The sequence below is a fragment of the Nuphar pumila genome, chromosome 2 (assembly GCF_984573655.1).
Source record: "Nuphar pumila chromosome 2, dmNupPumi1.hap1.1, whole genome shotgun sequence".
NCBI classification, from domain to species: domain Eukaryota; kingdom Viridiplantae; phylum Streptophyta; class Magnoliopsida; order Nymphaeales; family Nymphaeaceae; genus Nuphar; species Nuphar pumila.
Genome location: NC_143250.1, coordinates 37231399 through 37252023, shown reverse-complemented (window position 1 = coordinate 37252023; position 20625 = coordinate 37231399).

The window sequence follows — 20625 nt, the reverse complement described above, 5'->3', positions numbered from 1 at the left end:
AATTTTATTTATTATTTGATATTAATTAATTAGTGTAATTCCGGAAATTTAATTTAGCAATTGTTTAGGGCTATAAGTAGAGCCCTTAAACCCATATAAATTTACTTTAAAAGTGTTCTAGTTCAATAATATGATTTTTGCAAGTTTTTAGGTTTTTATTTATTAATAAATAATATTTAATTAATTAATTTTAATTAATTCTGAGTTTTATTTTTACAGAGTTTAGGACTCTTTATAGAGCTCTTGTTCATGCCTTAGAAGCTTTAAGAGAGATTTTTCTTTTAAAAATACTCAAATTTGAGAAGTCAACACTTGAAGAGTTTCGAAATTTTTGAAACTCTAAAAGAGAAGAGAGTTTCAACTGGAGTTGCACTCTCTTCTCCAGCACATCTAGAGCTTTATAAATAGATCAAAAAAATGGGGAAGAAAGAGAAGAAAAAAGAGAGGAAGAGAGAGAAAGAGAGAAAATGAGAGGAAGAAGAAGAAGAGGGTTATCTTCGATCGTCCGGCATTTTCCACCATTTTTCTTGTTTCTTTTTCGATCTACGGTAAAGGTATGGGTCTTTCTCTTATTTCGAATGAGAAGAATAGCATGTATTCAACTTTCATGCAATGTTTTTGAGAAAATCTGTGAAAAAAGAGTAAATATGGATGTTTACTCTAAAGTACATGGAGGCGGATTCATGAATCGGCTTCCATGGATGTGTTCTTGATTTTTTTTAATCTTTTCAAAAATAAAATTTTGTACATGTCTATTTTTATGCTAAAATAGAATTTATTTGATGATAAAAGCAGTTTGTTATATGTTTACATTGTGATATTATCGATTTCCATGGGTGATCCATGTTATGGACTTTTAGATGCATGTAAAAATATGATGAGATAGTATGTATGCATGCAATTTCCATTAAAAGTTTGTATAATGGAGTTGTAGTTGAAAAATCTGGATATGCATGTGTTCTTGAATAAGCATATACATGTAAGCTAAATGTTTATGGCATGCATGTGTTTTCTATTTGTTTTTGGTGAGCATATATGAATATGATTATGCCCTAGTACGCATAATTGAGCCATGAAGCTTGTAAATGCATGTATGTACAAATCTGCATATGTTTATGATAATTTCTATTCATCTAAGTATAATATGCATATGTCCATACTTTGTTTTTGAACAAAGAAAAAGAGATCCACCTAAATATGTTAAGAATAGGGGCATAGTTGAATATAAGTTATTCATACAAGCATACATGATTTGGAATTCGTATATGGTTTCACATCATGCTCATTTAAATGCAAACATGCATGTTGAATGCATATGTTAAATATAAATATGTATATGTATGCATGCTTGATTTAGAATCCGTTCTTAGCTACATGTTCAATTGCAAAGACTCATGATTGAATCATGTATCTGGGTAGGGTCACGAGCTGTTACAACCTAGCTGACCTGTTGTTCCCTACTTGCAGAATCGTATACTATTAATATAGTGCTTATTTTTTTATTTTACTGAATTAAGTTCACCTAAAATAATTGCACTCAATCTTGGTTAACCTTAGCACTAATTTTTGAAGCCTCAAGCCAAATTTTTAGTTTAAGACATAACAGCTTTCGCCAACATGATTTGGTACTCGACGCGGTCCAAGTGTCGGACTCTGTGTTGAACTTGGTTGGACTGGTTTATGTCGTGGAACAGACCCAACCGACTTGTTGTTCGGTTGGGGGCAGCATTAGGTACAGAAGCACAAACAAAAAAAGATATATTTTGTATATTATTTGCATGTTCATTTTATGCATAAGTGGAGTTTCAAATGGGACATGAAAATTTTCAGTTGATGCTCATGTGATAAGCCTATTTGAATATGAAAAGGGCATATTCAGTTTGGCATGGAAATTTTCAGATTTGTTATTTCAAATTGGGTTTGGTTGTATGCATGTAAAAGAATAAAAATTTTGCATGTTTGCACATTAGCATATCATGCTTAATCGAAGTGTTAATACACAATTGCTCTTATGTGCACGTGCATTCTTGAAATCGATGTGTTTTGCATGAAAGTAATCGCATGAATGTTCACATGCTTAAACTATATATTCTATGCTGAGTTAAAGTGTTAATATGAGGTTGTTTCATTATGAATGAGCATACGTGAAATTGATATGTTGTTGCATGAAAATAATTGCAAGAGTTTTCGCATGATTTAAATAAAGTGATTCATGAATGAAAGCAAGCATTTGACATAAATACATGTATTAGATGAAATCATGCATTGGACATGAATATGTATATTGAATGAAAGCATACATTTAACCTCGATATTTGTGAACTCATGCACATGCATGTAAATAGTATTGTTTCATGCACATCCTTAAGTTGGCATAATTGAATGTGCATTGAAAGGAATGTGAAAGGAATGTATAGTGGTATTAATGATTTTTGCGTATGAATGCATCGATGATCAAAATGGATAATCCTAAGTTGTATGAGCGTTGAGCATGTGTTGCTCTTTGTTTTAGTTGTTATATGCATTGCAAAAATCAATGTGATATTATTATTCTTATTGCATTGTTCTATGTTGCCATGGGTTGTGGTCCCGTAAAGAGCTTCAGATGCTAATTTGCAAGCTTATGTTATTGATTATGCATGTTGAAGTGCAAAATTTAAAAGAAGATGAATTAATAACAAGATAAAAGAAATTAAAGTACAGTATAATCTATATTTTCTTGATGTTCCTTCTTTAGTGTGAGAATCTTGAATATTGCAGTTTTTAGAAATCGTGAGGATACTAAAACTCTGTGTGCATATTGTTGTCCATGAACCCGATATTGAGGTTTTTCGCCTACCTATGATTTTAGGGAGAATCCGTCACTTTTCCTGGGGGTGGTATGTAGACACAGTTATTGTTTTGGTATACCAAGAAAGTGACACTTGTGGATGCTTGTGTCCTGACATTAGATGCAGATCTCTAATGTTTCGATGAATGATATTGTTTCCTGATATCGGTCGAGGGCTAAGTTTGGAACCCAATAATAAAATACAACTTGTGTGCTACGTTACCCTTAAAACCCTACTTGACCTCGATGATTCATACCCGTTTTGAGTGTAACACCCAATTTAATATTTTTAATGTAAATTTAAACAAATTTTTTTTTTAAAGAATTTAACTAAACCAATGGGAAGCTACATAGAACTGCAATCTTATTCCAACATAGCAAAGTTTATTACATCAAGGTCGAATGTCTAGAAACATTAAACAGAGAAGTAATAGTGCCATGACTGCCTCGACGAAGTCACCACCTTCACTCTGATAGTTCATTTATTGCTTCACCTAAAAACAGTAAACCACAAAGGAATCAGATTATCACTGTCTGAGTAAGTGATACAGTCTTAAATACATATGTGTAGTGTCATGTGAACAGGTATGTGGGAGCTACGATTTAACAAAATTTTAATATTTATGTAAAAAGTCTTTGATTTCTAATTTTGTTATGTCTAATATGATTTATGAGTAAGTGATCCGATGATTTCAGTTTCTAAGTTTTATTCTACTAGAACCATTATCTATTTCATTGGACATTACTACCATTATTGTTCTGATTCATTATTTCCATTCTTAACCATGTGGGTACGCACAGGCATTCGACATCGTAGCGGACCGAGATTATACAAAGATTCATCACTTAATACTCTGTATAACTAGCCGTACGGATATCCAAAAGGGGCACAGTGCTTGACCGAGAGAGAATCCCCAATTGGCAAGTAACTAATACTGGATGCACCCTTAACTCTTCTGCAGAAGACTCGAACCCACTACCTAGGACTCATTGGTGGTCCTGGTCCCCTAACTCCGAGGACTGGGGACCGGGTGAGACGCCTTGCTCTCACAACACAAGAATGTCCCACGGAGTGTGTACCACCCATCCTCTCTAAAGTGGGTCATGGGTCTGGTAACATACACTGTGATCCAGTGTACCCAGAACCTGGGAATCCAGTAACATACACCGCCATGGTGTACCCAGAAACCCAATGAGATACCAGTAGCATATACCCCCTTTATTTTTCGGTATACCCACTTCTCACCTTAATTGTCTTTCTTTAGTTTCTCATTCATTATATGCACGACTAACCCAACGAAGACTTATTTTGCCAGGTACTTCACCTGATTCACATATCTCACTTGACATGTACCTCAATTTTTTATTTTTCCCACACATGAGCCATGCGCTACTGCCTCTTTCGGGTGAGTGAGCACTCTGTCCTCTCATGTTTTTGTTATTTCATAGTCAATAACCATGAAGACCCATAAACACAAATACACGGTTTGGCAAAAGGACCAAGTTATAAAATAAAAGAACAATGAGGGTGTCGATGTATAAAAATATGTAGGGTCAATATTTGGTACAAATGAAGGCACAAAACTATTATCATTCATTTTTTTTTCATACTATTATTATTCACCTTTTTTCATACATTTAGCTATTTTTTTTTGTAGATCGGTCCCTATGGGTGCGATCTTCAACATTTGTTTAGGAGAACCGGATTCTGTGTCATGTGATCGTGACATATAAGTAGGTGTTTCATGGGCTTCAACAATCAACGACTCACAATGTACCAGAATTTCATGATGCAAAACAAGGCATATTTTTATCTGAAAGAAAATACCATCCCAGGTTTGATCCTCAACAAACTATGTTTAACATATCTATGTGGTCAGATTGAGAGGATCCAAGTTGCTCCTATGAATTTATAAATCTAGTTCACTACCTTCCTTAGGTACCACATCAGCACATGCATGATGCACTATAAGAGGACAATTTCTCGCACAATTCCAAGAGGCCATTTTCAGACGCACATTGCACAATGTAAGGAGGTACCATATAAGAATGTAAATATCAACAACAGTTCTCAGGTACAATTTTAACAAAAACTTTAGATGATATGAATCATATCAAAGTTACTACTGGTGTATGCGCTCCGTCCATCCGGCAAATCCAACAAGAAGCATTCAAAGTCATGGAAGTTTAGTAGAATGGATAACACATTTCCATTCATTTGTTTTTTTTTTCAAGGTTGTAACGGAAGGCCCCTGTTTGTTTTTGTTTTTTTCTTAGGAAAGATATTTTCTTACCAGGGCAGCTTGATGGACTAGTAAAACAGGAACAGACATACCACGATAAAAAGAAACACACTCATATTTGATCATCCCTCTCCTTTAGCCGCTAACAGTAACACATGAGGACAGAGCGGTAGGTCTGGCCTGATTTTTTTTTTCATGGTGGTCACAAAAAAATTCGGATAATATTCATAAGAAAGTAGCATGATCGATGCTCTTTATGGAGAAGAAAAAAAAACTCGATGAGACCTGTAGTGGATGGGTTTTCATAAAAAAAAATCATCACAATATAAAATCCACCATGATCAGTTATTTCCTTACTCCTGTAACATGGTATCTAATAACTACAAAACTACTGAATGTTAAATTACTAAATTTCTTGTGTAACACGCAGGTCTCATTGTTACATGTTTTTTTTTCTTCACATTGTTGAGTGTTTTCAAATCTTATACCACCACTTTCTTTCTTTCTTTTTGCAGGTTACGAAAAAGAATATAACAACAACAACAATTGTATTCCTTGCATACTAGTCTCATTATCTGGTTTCGACAAACATGCACACACCTGTTTCATGGTAATACCCATAAGCATCTAGGAATAGTACACCTACCTATTTGAAGCCGAAAATCCACAAAATCGATTGACTGGCTGGTGTCAACCCTTACACAAAATCGCTAGTGGATGGCACTTTGCCAAAATCAATGGTGGAGGGAGTGAGAGAGGAAAAAGGCAGAGGTGGGAGATGACTTGTTTGCCAGGGAAAATTGGGAAAATCGTGAGAGTAAAGAAAGGTGGGTGAATTCCAAGAGCCCCTTCTTGTAATCTTCAGCCCCCCCCCCATCCAATGTCAACCTCCTCATAAATTTCATTTTTTTGTAACCCCCAGCCCACCATCCGGATTCCAATGTTTTCTCTTTTTCTTTTTCTTTTTCTTTTTCTTTTTTGTTGGGCTTTCCAATTGGAATAACGCCCAACCTTCTTTCCTTGGGCACCACCCCTTCCCCATTTAAGTTGTTTTAAATGGGAAGGTGAAACACCCCCCCTTTTTGTTAGAATTCCAAAAAAAAAAATGTGTTAATCTACTTTTAGCAGAAATACTCTTTATTCTTGGTGCCCCAGAGATTCGAACTAAGGTCTCTATTTTAAGGGTAACGAGCCTTGCCAGTGCACCACTATTTGTTTCGTTGCATACTTTTGCAATCGTAATCCTTTTATCCTCTTTTTTTTAACAATATTTCTGGCGTACGCAGAGATTCGACTCCCGTTCTCTACCTATTGAGGCAACAGACCATACCAGTGCGCCAACTCTTACTTGGTTGCACTTCTTTGCAACTAAAACTACTTCAATGATGAGCGATGTTCGAAATCGTGTAAGTAAGATGTACAAGGTGGCGTGAGCACTGTTTATGAAGAATCAAATCCCGAGAATTATGAGGCGATATTCACAAGAGATGAAACTTTAGAAAAGTGCTTTGCAAAGTTAGTTGAAAATCTGGAACTAAATTTTAAGTGGGTTTAGACTCTCTCCGAGATCCAAATCCATATATTGTATTCGAATCCGATTACTGGATCCGTTTGATCCATTTGGATAGACTCTTTATCCTTTTATCGTATCCCTTTCCACGAATTATAACTTTTATAAATTTTGATAATTGTCAAAATTTTGCGGGTTTTACATTGAGTATCCACGAGAAATGGTAATAAAAAATGAAACTTAAATTGTGTGCATTTAATAGGGACATGCATATGAAAGAGGACTTGATTAAAGATAATAATTTGTTCATGCATTTTTTTGCTATGCATTAGATCATGTATAGTTACTTATTCTCTCACTTGATATATATTGGTGAATGCATGATGTTGTTCCTTAATGCATGTTAAATGTTTGTATTGCTTAATTTGTGATCCATGTTATTTATTAAATATTTTCTCATGCGTAACAATTGTTCCCTATTGCATGAATAAATATTTTCTAAAATATTACATGAATCTTATTTATTTATTTATTTACTTTTTTATTTCATTAGAGGGATTCATACGCAAGATTCTTTGGATTCTGACACCCCACTTTTTTATGTTTTTCGTAGTCTCAGATGCCTAGTGGGGTGACTTACTTTTGAGAGGAGCTACGAGGAGAATACACAACTGCCTAGCAGATTCTTTTGGACAACGTGACTCTTCTTTTTGCTTTATTTACGTTTTATTTGCTTATGTCTCAGACTTTGCATTTTAATAAATAAAGTTTTAATTGATTTGGTATGAAAGATGAGTATAAGATCCCTTGTGGTGTTGGTTGTGTTTTAACTGTAAGGCCCCAGGTCTTTGAAAATATTTTTGCACTTGTTTAAGAAAAAAATTTATAACTTTTTCACGGGTATGAGTTGGGGTTGTTACAGATTTGGTATGAGCGCTCACCACAAAATCTTATATTATATCATCTTTTTGTACCAACATTTCTATTTTGATAAGTGAGCTCTGTCCAAGAATGTCAGCAAGTCGTGCATCGTACTCAAGAGCAGTCTCCTCCATTGGTAAGGCTATGAGGTACTTTTATGAAAGTATGCGAATTTTTTATGTATTCATAGTTTAATTCTTAAATTTTTGTGATATGAACTAAGAAATTTTAATGTGTTTGCATAATTGTATTTTTTGTAAGCGTACAAGATCAATTTTAAGAGGGTAGGATCGATCGGGGTATAACTTTTTTATTTTTCATATTTTAGATATATACCTACACCTTTTCGGTATGTTCTAATTTCACAAACGAAATCCTTTTAAGGGGGTAGGGATGTAATATCACATATTTTCACCCTTAGTTAAATTTGTGTTTTTCAAAAAATTGGCTAAGTATAAAAGAAAAATTGTTTGATTCTCGATTTTAGGCTGATGCTTTTAAGTATGGGCTTGACCCTGGTGTCATTGTCAAGGCCTAAATGAGCCACTTAAAACATGAGAAAAAGTTTTATTTTTTACCTTTAAATTCAAGTAAAATTCGAGCAAAATTCATGTTATTTTTTAGCAAATTTCTGAAGCGAAATTTGAGTTATATATCATTGGATGCATCTTAAAATTTTGAGCGTAACGATATTTTGTTTTTCTTAATTAGGGCTACAGTTTGCCCGAAAATTGCATTTTTTTAAAAATTGAGCAGTTTATCGGTTCAGATCTGGATTTCGATTAGACCAGATCTGATGGGTTTGATCCAAATTAATATGGATTTAGACTCTATCCATGACCCATATTAATCTGGATTTGATCCAGCTCAAGACCATTTGAATTTTGAGAAGGATTTGGATCTAGATCCAAATCCATGCCTAATGATTTTTCAACTTTAATTTCATCAGAAACCTTTAAATTAGAGTTAATTAATGTTAATAAGCCTCCCAAGTTATATTGAATTTTTTTATAGCTTTTAAAAATTTATTTATTATTTAATATTAATTAATTAATTGATATAATTTAAAAAATTTAATTTGACATTTGTTTAGGACTCTAAGTAGAGCCCTTAAACCCATATAAAATTACTTTAAAAGTGTTCTAGTTCAATAATATGATTTTTGGAGGATTTTAGGTATTTATTTATTAATAAATAGTAATTAATTAATCTTATATAATTATAAGATTTATTTTTAGAGAGTTTAAGACTCTTTATAGAGCTCTTGTTCATGCCTTAGAAGCTTTAAGAAAGGCTTTTAAAAAAACTACTGAGATTTGAAAAGTCAACACTTGGAGAGTTTCGAAAATTTTGAAACTCTAAGAGAGAAGAGCGTTCCAGTTGGGGATGCACTCTCATCTCCAACCCCTCTAGAGATCTATAAATAGATCAAAAGAAGAGGAAAGAAAGAGAAAGAGAAGAAAAAAGAGAGAAAGACAAAGAAGTTGGTTATCTTCTTCGACCGTTCGGCATTTTCCACCATTAATCTTGTTTTTTTCGATCTACGGTAAAAATATGGGTCTTTCTCTTGTTTCGAATGAGAAAAAGAGCATGTATTCGACTTCTATGCAATGTTTTTGAGAAAATCCATGAAAAAAAGTAAATATGGATGTTTACTCTAAAGTACATGGAGGATTCATGGATCCTCTTCCATAGATGTGTTCTTGATTTTTTTTTATCTTTTCAAAAATAAAATTCTGTACATGTCTATTTTTATGCTAAATTAAAATTTATTTTATTATAAAAGTAGTTTGTTATGTGTTTACATTGTGATATTATCGATTTCCATGGGCGACCCATGTTATGGACCGTTAGATGCATGTAGAAATGTGATGAGATAGTATTGTATGCATGCAATTTCCATTAAAAGTTTGTATAATGGTGTTGTAGTTGAGAATTTGGATATGCATGTGTTCTTGAATAAGCATATACATGCAAGCTAAATGTTTATGGCATGCATGTGTTTTCGATTTGTTCTTGGTGAGCATATATGAATATGATTATGCCCTAGTATGCATAATTGAGCCATGAAGCTTGTAAATGCATGTATGTACAGATCTGCATATGTTTATGATATTTTCTATTCATCTAAATATAATATGCATATGTTCATACTTTTTTCTTGAACAAAAAAAAGAGATCCACCTAATTATGTTAAGAATAGGGGCATAACTGAATATAAGTTATTCATACAAGCATACATGATTTTGAATTCGTATAGGGTTACACATCATGCTTATTTAAATGCAAACATGCGTGTTGAATGCATATGTTAAATATAATATTTACATGTATGCATGCTTGATTTAGAATCCATTCTTAGCTACATGTTCAATTGCAAAGACTCATGATTGAATCATGTATTTGAGCATGGTCATGAGCTGTTCCAACCCAACCGGACTGTTGTTCCCTACTTGCAGAATCATATACTATCAATATAGTGCTCATTTATTCTTTTTACTAAATTAAGTTCACCTCAAATAATTGCACTCAATCTTGGTTAACCTTACCCCTAATTTTTGAAGCCATAACAACTTTCGCCAACATGATTTGGTAATCGACGCGGTCCAAGTGTCGGACTTTGTGTCAAACTTGGTTGGACTGGTTTATGTCGCGGAACAGACCCAACCGACTTGCTATTCGGCTGGGGGCAGCATTAGGTACAAAAGCACAAACAAAAAAAAGATATATTTTGTATATTATTTGCATGTTCAGTTTATGCATGAGTGGAGTTTCAAATGAGACATGAAAATTTTGATTGATGCTCATGTGATAAGCCTATTCGAATATGAAAAGGGCATATTTAGTTTGGCATGGAAATTTTCAGATTTGTTATTTCAAATTGGGTTTGGTTGTATACATGTAAAAGAATAAAAATTTTGCATGTTTGCACATTAGCATATCATGCTTAATCGAAGTGTTAATACACAATTGCTCTTATGTGCATGTGCATTCTTGAAATCGATGTGTTTTGCATGAAAGTAATCGCATGAATGTTCACATGCTTAAACTAGATATTCTATGCTGAGTTAAAGTGTTAATATGAGGTTGTTTCCTTATGAATGAGCATACGTAAAATTGATATGTTGTTGCATGAAAATAATTGCAAGAGTTTTCGCATGATTTAAATAAAGTGATTCATGAATGAAAGCAAGCATTTGACATGAATACATGTATTAAATGAAATCATGCATTGAACATGAATATTGTATTGAATGAAAGCATACATTTAAATTGGATATGTGTGAACTCATGCATATGCATGTAAATAGTATTGTTTTATGCACATCCTTAAGTTGGCATAAATGAATGTACATTGAAAAGCCTGTGAAAGGAATGCATAGTGGCATTGATGATTTTTGCATATGAATGCATTGATGATCAAAATGGATGATCGTGGGTTGTGTGAGCCTTGAGCATGTGTTGTTTTTTGTTTTAGTTGTTATATGCATTACAAAAATCATTATAATATTATTGTTCTTATTGCACTTTTCTATGTTGCCATGGGTTGTGGTCCCGTGAAGAGCTTCGCATGTTGATTTGCAAGCTTATGTTATTGATTCTGCATGTTGAAGTGAAAAATTTAAAAGAAGATAAACTAATAACAAGATAAAAGAAATTAAAGAACAATGTAATCTACGTTTTCTTGATGTCCCTCTTTAGTGTGGGAATCTTGGATAGTGCGGTTTAGAGAAATCGTGAGGATACTAAAACTTCGTGTGCGTGTTGTTGCCCCTGAACCCGATATTGAGGTTCTTCTTCTAGCCACGATTTTAAAGAGAATCTGTCACTTTACCTGAGAGTGGTGTGTAAACACAACTGCTATTTTAGTATACCAAAATAGTGGTACTTGTGGATGTTGATGTCCCAGGTGTCCCGACATTAGATGCTGATTTCTAATATTTTGATGAATGATGTTGTTTCCTAATATCGATCGAGGGCTAAGTTTGGAGCCTAATAATAAAATACAACTTGTGTGCTAAGTTACCCTAAGAACCCTACTTGACCTTGAGATATCTTACCCGTTTTGAGTATCCATGGACAATGATAATAAAATGTGAAATTTAATTTGTGTGCATTTAATAGGGACATACATGTGAAAGATGACTTGGTTAAAGATAATAAATTGTTCATACATTTTTCTGCTATGCATTAGATCATGCATATTTACTTGTTCTCTTAGTTGATATATATTGGTGAATGCATGATGTTATTCCTTAATGCATGTTAAATGTTTGTATTGCTTAATTTGTGATCTCTGTTATTTATTAAATGTTTTCTCATGAGTAACAATTGTTTTCTATTGCATGAACAATTAAAATTGAATTATAAATTTGTCACAATTGCATTCCTCTAAAATATTGCTTGAATCTTATTTATATTTTTTTTACTTGTTTGTTTCATTAAAGGGATTCGTACGCAAGATTCTTTGAATTCTGACACCCTATTTTTACATTTTTTGCAGCCTCAGATGCCTAGTGGGATGACTTGCTTCTGAAAGGAGCTACGAGGTGACTATACGACTTCCTGACAGATTTTTTTGGGCAACGTGACTCTTTCTTTTGCTGTATTTATATTTTATTTGCTTATGTCTTTGACTTTACATTTTAATAAATAAAATTTGGTTTGGTTTTGTATGAAAGATGGATATAAGATCTCTTGTGGTGGTGGTTGTGTTTTAACTCTAAGGCTCTAGGTCTCTGAGAATGTTTCCGCACTTGTTTAAAAAAAAAATTGCTACTTTTTCACGGGCATGAATTGGGGTCGTTACAATATCCGACTTGATGAGATACAAGCATTGTTAGACCCAGGGCTGGGTTCATACTTCCTGGGATTTATGGCACTCGAACGTAGAGCGTTCTATTAGGATTTGGATCCTCATTGTGTTTAAATAGTTTGGATTTTTTATCAGGTTTTAGTTTGAAACTCCCTTTTAAGGTCTCATTGAATGGCATTTAACCTATGTCATAAAGACATGCAGAGATGAGAACAATCGATGCAGGTTCGACTCGCAAGTTTGATTTTTTTTAAAAAAATAAGACACAAAGATACAAAATTTGTTAATTAATAAAAAACTATTTTTTGATATTTTAATCTTAAAAATGTATTTTCATTGAAATAAAACCTTAAAGCATTAAAATAATAAAATAATACTGAAATAATGCCCATACCTGCTAATGTATGTGCCCAGCGTATCCACTCATGTCATGCACCACATAGCACTTCAGACCACAACTTGTATCATTGCAAATTTGCATCTAGCAATGTTTTCTAAAAATATTCAGATCTCTTTTTACCATACTAAAAATGCCACATTTTTATTGAGATAAATTGAAAAAGATGAAATCTTGATAATTTTGGAATATTTTTTATAATATCACTTCTTAGAATGCCATCATTTATAGTGATAATAACATCAGGGTCAATAGCGGTGACTCGTTAACTATGAGAAAAAAACTTATCGCTATTGATCATAACGACAAGATTTTTGTCCCAGATAACTAATACTTAAAAGCGGTGATATAAATATTGCATAGTTATTATTCTACTACGGCTATGAATAGCCATTATTGCTTCATCAATAATGGCGAGTTGGACTGGGTCTTGAATGCCTTGTCCCTGATAGAACTCTTGTCGTTAAATATTATCATTAAAACACTTGAACAACTATATTAAATAGGCATATGATTTCGATGTTATAGACTAGAACCCTATAACGACAAGAATTATATTGTCGTCAAAGACATATGTATAACGACAAGATTCTCTACTATTAAAATACTTTAACGACAATGTCTAACGGCCAGAGTATCTTATCGTTATAGATCAATAACGATGAGATCTTATTGATGTCGTTATAGGTTTTTACTCTATAACGCCGACAATTATGTCATTGTTATAGAGTTGTATTTAAAAAGGATTTGTCAAACCCTTTTTATATATCTCTCTCTCTCTCTCTGCGATCTCACCAAACCACCTGATCCTCCTCCCTTTCCCTCCTTCTTTCGCCCATTTCTCTTCAACTGTTGTTGAGCTACTATTGGTGGGTGGCCATCTCCACACCAGTCTCCAACCCCACCCACACAAGATCAGATATAGGTTTTTTCACCTTATTTCTCTTACATGATTGTTTTTTTTAGAGTTTTACCATTTTTTGGGGGGTTTTACCATTTGATAATTGGTGAGGCATAGTTTTAATGGTCTTTATTGAATCTCATTAGGATTTTAAAATAAAAAAAATGAGGTTGCAGCATTCTTCAAAATGAATGGCATCCAAAACCTGTACGGGATGCCCATCACTTGGATGGGTCCCATTCTTTTTTCATTGTCGCATGTATTTCGGATGGACGACATCAAAAATAGTTTAAAATGAGGGGCTTATTCACCATTTTGATGGGTGTCAATTCATTTTTAAGATGAACAACATCCAAGGCTATCAAATGGAATTTAGTCTAGCTAAAGTGTACAATGTAATTGTACTTGATTTGTTCAGACTTGTTTTGGCTCAATCCAACACCATAGATATAATCTACATGTTTTGTTCAATGAGAATCAACTATTGGATAAGGATGTATGAACAAGGTTTTTTTTTATGTTATTCAAAAAATCATATTTTGGACTAATTGTTACTTAAATCGATATGAAGTTGTTCGTGGTTGTACAAATTGTTACAGTGAAATTGATTTACAATTGTTACTTAAATCGATATGAAGTTGTAAATCGATTTGTATTTATAAAGTTACATCGATTTTTACTTTATCTAGTCTAAATGTCGTCTCGATTTGTTTATTGTTCTTCTTTTCCGTCTTTTATGAATCAATCATTATGTAAATCACGATAGAACATATCGTTCACTTAGACAAAGCTCTTAAAGGCAAATCACAATAGGATATTCAAACGGATTTGGTGGGATGGGATGCATTTAATTGTTTGATGGGTTTCGGTGGGGGAGTGATTGGATTGGGTTGGTTGTGAGACCCATTTAGCTCTCATCAAATCCAAACCCAATCTAAACTACTATATATATATATATATATATATATATAGAGAGAGAGAGAGAGAGAGAGAGAGATACATATCATATATTTTTTAATTTAATTTATTTGGTTATCAAATGAACCCAAATTGTATTTATTTAAGAGGATCCATTTGGAATTTAGATAGATCCAAAACTTAAAACCTAAACCCCAAACCCTAAAACCTAAAACCATAAACCTGTAAAACCCAAAACCCTAAACCCTAAATTCTAAAACCCTAAACCCATAAAACCCCAAAACCTAAAGCCTAAACCCTAAAACCTAAACCCTAAACCCTAAACCCTAAACCCGTAAACACAAAAACCTAAACCTGTAAACACAAAAACCTAAACCCTAGACCCTAAACCCTAAACCTTATACCCTAAACCCTCAATTCTAAACCCTAAACCCTAAATTCTAAAAACCTAAACCCTAAACCCTTCAAACCCCAAAACCTAAAACTCGATTTGTATCATTGAAGTTACCTCGATTTGTACTTTACTAAGTCTGTGGCTATACAAATACCTCGATAGGTCAAACAAATTTACAATAAAGAATTATAACTAGTTGCAAGCTAATCAGTATCAAGCAAATTGCGATAGCACGTAACCTTTATATATACAAATCGTTTAAGCCTTTTATCAATGTTTGTGTAAATTGTTTCAGCCTTTTATCAATCATTGTGTAAATCACGATAGAAAGACAACTCATAAAAGTAAATCATAATTTTCACAATACATAACCCTAAACGCTTATTCGATTTTTATTTATGAAGGCCGATCATTACAACAATTTGTTCAATGGCAATTGTGTGCTACACTTATTAAAATAGATTTATACACTTATAGATTATCACGTTACAAAAAAGAATTATAGAATTGCAACAAAGAATTATAGAATCCCAACAAATAATTATCAGGACGTCGATTTATATTTATGAAGTTACCGCGACAATGATATGACTTTGTTTGTCTTTGTGAACGATATCGATATGTTTGTAAAACCCTAACACAGATCTATGTAAAACCCTATTTTATGTAAAACCCCACCCGACCCGATCCGTTGTTTAGGTATAAAACCCTAATCTATTTAACCTCTCTTCCACTTTTATGTGGCAATGCAACTTCTTCTTCTTTTCCTTCTTCTTCCTTGTATTTTTCTTTCTTCTTTGTTCTTTTGTGTTCCTTCTACCAATGCTTGATAGATGAGGTTTGATGCTGATAACGTAGTCATTTCACACCGTGAAGAAAGATTTGTATAATCTTCGATGATGATTATGGTGGTTATCTTTTGTGTATACATTGATATATTTATGACACATACGACTGTGGCATATTTATCATGAAGTATGTCGAAGCTTACGCAAAATACAACAATGACAAATATGCTACAATTGTGCGGTTCCATCTTCTCTGCCTGTAGAAACATATCGATAATGATGAGATCCCATACATTCTGCAGCTTCGTCAGCTCTGCCTCGAAGCTTTCTGCACTTCTCTCTAAAGTAGTGCACAACAGTTTTTGATATACTCCATCGTTCATAAACCATACTTCGCAGTTGAAAAAATATATGCCTAATCTTCGATATACTTCATGATAAATATGCTACAGTCGTGCGAGCTTCATCTTCTCCACATGTTGGTATCCCATACATTCTGCAGCTTCGTCAGCTATGCCTTGAAGCTTTTTGCACTAGCAAGTTGGATTTCATGCGCACCTGGATTGCATTCGAACCACATTACTATTTGAAAGTGGGGGTGATGCTGATGATGATGTCTGTTTTCTTTGATGATGATGATCATGTATTGTAACTAAGCCAAACCATTGGTCATGATGTATTATAACTAAATACTCATATTTTTTGTAAATGAATGTGGTTGTAAATCACGTCAATTTCTAGTTATGAAGTTTTCACGACAACGATATGTCTTTGTTTGTCTTTGTGAATGAAATTGATTTATATTTATGAAGTTATCTCGATTTGTATCATTGAAGTTACATCGATTAGTACTTAACTAAGTCTAAACATCATTGTGATCATTGCAAAATTTTTCTCTTTCTTTTTTCTTTTGGAGGGGAAAAATGAGAAGAAAACTCTTTGCAAGGTCCACTTGACCCTTTTTGAAAAAAAGATAGATTTGATTTTGAAATAACTCACCTCCGTTTTAAAATTTGTGGAAAAATAAAGAGACGGGATTCACTCGTCGGTACGAGGTTCAACCGTTCCTGGTGCCTTTACCAAAGGTAATTGAACCAAGGATCAAATTTATGTCTTTGCTTTGCCTAAAATGGACTAAGAAATTGTTCTAAGTCCTAAATACACATTGAATCAGACTTGTGCTATGATTTTGGACTTGGAAAATGTGTATGCTCTTTGGAAATGTTTTAGAAATTTGGATTTTTCCAAGTGATTCTGAAATGGATTTGAAAACACCCTTTTAAGAAGTAAACTTTGAAGTTCAGAAATTGATTTTGAATTGAAAGGTTGAAACTTGAAATGGACTTGAGTTGAAAGCTTGAAATTGAAGAATTTGAAATTGGATTCAAAGTTGAGAACTTTGAAATCTGAAATTGATTAAAAATCAAATTTGAATTGATTCTGAATTGAGAATCAAACTTCGAAATCGATATTGAGATTTGAAATCATAATTGAACTTAAAATTTTAACTGAAAATTAGAATTGAAGTTAGGAATTCTGAAAGATTGAGTTTTAAAAAATGAACTTGTGAATTAAAATTGAATTGAAATTTTAAAAGTTGAAATAAAAGTTTGATTGAGACTTGAATTCGAACTTTTGAATTTGAAAATGAAATTTGAAATTAAAATTTAGAATAAAGAATTTGAATTTGAAATTAGAATTGAATTTTGAATTTGAAATAGGAATTTGAATTTAAGATCGAATTCGAATTTAAGATCGAATTCGAATTTGAAAATTGAAATTGAAATTGAAATTGAAATTGAAATTGAAATCAAAATTGAATTTATTTTGGATTTTGAAAATACTTTGAATTTGGAAATGATTTTAAATTTGAAGTTGAACTTCAATTTCGAAAACAGTTTTGAATTTAGTTGTTGAAAATAAAATTAAATGGAAAATAAATTTCGGAAACCACTTGGAAAATGCTTTGAAATTGAAAATGCTTTGAATGATTTTGAAAATATGAAAAATAATGATGCAATTCTATCTTAAATAATGAATGTATTTAAAAGAATTCATTTGAAATTGGAATTAAAATCAATTTTTATTCTTTAATAGAATTGAAATAAGATTATATTTTAATATATTCATGACTATGGTCACAAACATATTCTAATTTAATCTTTATCTAAATTTCAAGAAATAATAAAATAAAATTTTGTGCCTTTATAGAATTAAAACAAGATTAAGTTTTTATATATTTATGACTATGGCCACAAACATACTTCGATTTAATCTTTATTTTAGATTCTAATAAAGGAAGAAAATGTATTTGAAAATATGATGATTTTTTAAAATGAATTATATTTTAATAAAGAATAATAATTTTAAGTATTATTCGTATTCCGACTATGGTCATAAATATGAACTTTACTTAGCGTTATTTATCCTCTATTAAAGGGTGCACGTGCCATTCATGTTTCCTATCATGTCCTTGAAAGAAAATATAAATAACATGCCACAATCAATTATGAAAATTAAAATATAACTACATGCTCACCCATTCTAATCTAAACAAAAAGAATGGAAATTCTCATTAATATGAAATTATTACAACCCCAAATTAAAATGGAATATTGAAATCCCCTAATCTAAAGAGAAGCTACTATCTTCCGCATTTCCTGCAAAAGATAAGGTGATACGAAACAATAAAGATACGAGATATAAGAAATAAAGGAAAAAGAGGATGAAAATTATGAAGATTATGATTAACAAACTACTAAGTGGCAAACAATAAAAGACAACAAATGAAATTGCAAAGTAAAATGAAAGAAACATAACATGGACAATATGTAAAATGTATAGGATGAAATGAATATGCTTATACTAAAATGAAGTGCATATGCCTTATGCCAACATGAAGTATATATGCATATGCTAAGATGAGATGCACATGCATATGCTAAAATGCAATGCATATGCTAAGATGAGATGCACATGCATATGCTAAAATGTAAAGTGTATGTTAAGAGAAAATACATATGCATATGCTAAAATGTAAAGCGTATGTTAAGAGAAAATGTATATGTCTATGCTAAGATGCAATGCATATGAATATGTGAAATGCCTATGTATATGATAGGATACAATGCATATGCTTGGATGAAATGCATATGCATAAATGAAATGCAATGCGTGTGCTAAAAGGCAAGGCATATGCTTAAGATGAGATGCATATGCCTCGATGAAATGTAATGCATATGCCTATAATGCAAGGCTAAGATGAGATGCACATGCCTAGATGAAATGCAATGCATGTGCTAAAAAGCAAGGCATATGCTTAAGATGAGATGCATATGCATAGACTAGGATGCAATGCCTATGCTAAGATGAGATGCCTAAGCATAGACTAGGATGCAATGCATATGCATAGGTGAAATGCCTATGCCTATGCTAAGATGCAATGCAAAATGCTAAGATGAGATGCATATGCATTGGCTAAAATGCATGATATATACTAAGATGGGATGCACATGCATATGCTAAGATGCAATGCATATGCTAAGATGAAATGTATATGCATATGCCTAAATACAATGCGTATATATAGATGAAATGCACATGCATAGGCTAAAATGCAAGGCATATGCTAAGATGAGATGCATGTGCCTAGATGAAATGCAACATATATGCCTATGTTAAAAATGTAAGGTATATGCTAAGATGAAATATGCAAGCATATGCTAAATGCAGGAGATAGAATATGTATGCTACAGTAAGATGCCATGCAAAATGATGGAATGCATGAAGACGATATAGTGGATGAAGTATTGTGGAAACAAGATACTGTAATGAATAGAGGTACATCAGTGAATGAAGATGTTGTGCTGGATGGAGTGTTGTGGGAACAAGATACTGTAATGAATGGAGGTATATTAGTGAATGAGGATGCTGTGGTGGATGGAGTGCTGCGAAAATCTGTTAGCAAAGCTGTGATCATTGTTCTAGCTTATTTCAACGACGCCCAAAGGCAGGCCACAAAGGATGCAGGACTTGATGTGTAGAGGATCATTAGTGAGCCAACAACTGCTGCACTTTCTTACAGATTAAACCATAAGGAGGGCCTAATTGTTGTCTTCAATCTAGGAGGTGAGACATTTGATGTCTCAATTTTGGAGATTTCTAATGGTGTTTTTTTTTTTGAGGTTTAAGCAACCAATAGTGACACCTTTCTGGGTGGGGAGGATGTTGACAATGCGCTACTAGCATTTCGGGTGAGTTCGTTCAAGAGAACTCAGGCAATAGATCTTTCAAAAGGCAGGTTGGCCTTGTAAAGGCTTCGAGAGACAATAGAGAAAGCAAAGATAGAGTTGTCATCCACAGCCCAGCCAGATATCAACCTGCCATTCATTATAGCAGATGCTTTTGGTGCAAAACACTTGAACATCACACCGACAAAGTCCAAGTTTGAGAGCTTGGTTAACAACCCGATTGAGCGGACAAGAAACCCATGCAAGCGCTGGAGAGGGAAATGCATTGAATAAAAAATGATGCAGTGAGTGATGATCATCGATGATGCTGGATTGAAAATAATGATGATGATCTAAACAGACCATATGGAAATAGTGAATAAGGCGATAATGATGCTGAATTTGAAATACAAGGCACCAATCCACACAGATTTGTAGAGAAACAATAAGAAAATGATGACAATGCTGATGAAGATGAAGAACAAAAATGCAATATGATTCATATGCGATGAAATCAAACATGCTACATCAAGATGTAGAAAAAATGCATAGAAAAGGGGAATAAATGCAGATAAAAGAAAAACAATGTCAAATACAAATTGAAAAGGAAAACAATCGCAATCTAAATGCTTCATGATCAGCGATGATGCTGAATTGAAAATAATGATGATGAGCTAA